The following is a 1,351-nucleotide window of genomic DNA, read 5'->3' on the forward strand; positions in this document are numbered from 1 at the left end:
TGAGAAACCCTTGATGCCATAATTGCATGACTATTTCAGTGGCCTGCGTTTTGGTCTCAGCCCAGGAGTACTAGGGGGGTGGGCAATATGAGGGTTCAAGGACGCAGGGGTACATCAGAGAAACCATCAAGAGGTCTGATAACAAGCGACACTGGGAGCAAGAATCTCTCGCTCTCGCAATTTCCATGCCAGGAAGGTGAAGTAGGAGGTGTCAGCGAGTCGTACGCACGGCCTCCTCTCTGGGCGTCCCGTTGGGTAAAGGGGAGCGTACGGGTCACGTAGGCCTAAAGCACGTCTCTGAACTCGGCAGGGGGCGGGGAGAAAGGGCACGCAGTGTGCGCGCAATGTGCGCGCAGCGTGCGCGCCGGCCCTTCCGACGCCTGAGCGGGCGGGCAAACGGACGGCTCCGCCCAGCCGCGGGTTCCTTTGCCCCGCCTCACTACCCCCGCCTTCGCGGCGCCCGTTTCCTGGCCCTCCCCACATTTAGCGAGACCAACGAGAGGACACCGCCTGCGGCTAGAACATCCCGGCCAGGAGCGTAACCGAGTGGCGCGCCAACGTGAGGGGAAACCCGTGTGCGGCTGCGCTTTCCTACCCCCAAGCCGTTCTAGACGCGGGTGAGTGGCGGGGCCTTGACCCCACCCCGAGCGCACCCTGACTCCCCTCCGTCTCTTGGGGGAGGCCTGGGCCCCAGCCCTCTCCCAGCATGCTCCACGCGGGATGCTTGGGCAGGTGCAGCGGGAGGCTTGTCAACACAGGAGACCGAGAGCCTTCTTCCTGGGGGCACTCTCTTGGTCCTTCGGAGGGATCTCTAGGTTACCATGTCCTCCCTCTCACTTTTCTTCCCTATTTCGTCTTCCTTTTCCGTACTTCACCTCAACTACCTTCACCCAAAAAGGTTCCTCTAAAAACCATTGGGGTAATTTCTGTTTCATTTGTGCTCGTGTGCAGTTTTAAATTTCCTTCTGCACAAAGTATCCTATCATATGCATCCCTACTGTTACATTTTTTGCCTCTCTGATGGGGAAAAAATCTCCTTAGAATAATTTTTGCAAATTATTGTGTTTAAAATGTGCAGACTTACTGAGTTTTGATCACTATTTTTGCAGCCAGGGTAGGATCTCCATCAGGAAGAATTCTGACACATATGACATAATTGAGCAAAGAAACGTGTGAATTATGTATTGGCCAGAAATAATGAAAACTGCGTTACATGAAATACAAAAATCCCATATAAATTAATTTTAGGGTGCACCTGACAATTTTTTTGTTTGTTTGTTTTGAGACAGAGTCTGGCTCTTGTCGCCCAGGCTGGAGTGCTGTGGCGCGATCTTGGCTTACTGCAACCTCC

The 1,351-nt window shown here is 53.7% G+C and overlaps 1 protein-coding gene across 2 annotated transcripts in view; it reads left to right on the forward strand.

The window, feature by feature from the left end:
• The first annotated feature begins 384 nt into the window (after window positions 1–384).
• Window positions 385–1,351, forward strand: part of C1GALT1C1 (C1GALT1-specific chaperone 1) — a 5,362-nt gene continuing 4,395 nt past the window's right edge. For both annotated transcript variants that reach the window (XM_011957989.1, XM_011957988.1), the window contains exon 1: window positions 385–617. The gene's annotated coding sequence lies outside the window, so the exon portion shown is untranslated. The remainder of the gene's footprint in view (window positions 618–1,351) is intronic.

Source organism: Colobus angolensis, unplaced genomic scaffold, assembly GCF_000951035.1.
Source record: "Colobus angolensis palliatus isolate OR3802 unplaced genomic scaffold, Cang.pa_1.0 Scaffold454, whole genome shotgun sequence".
NCBI lineage: Eukaryota > Metazoa > Chordata > Mammalia > Primates > Cercopithecidae > Colobus > Colobus angolensis.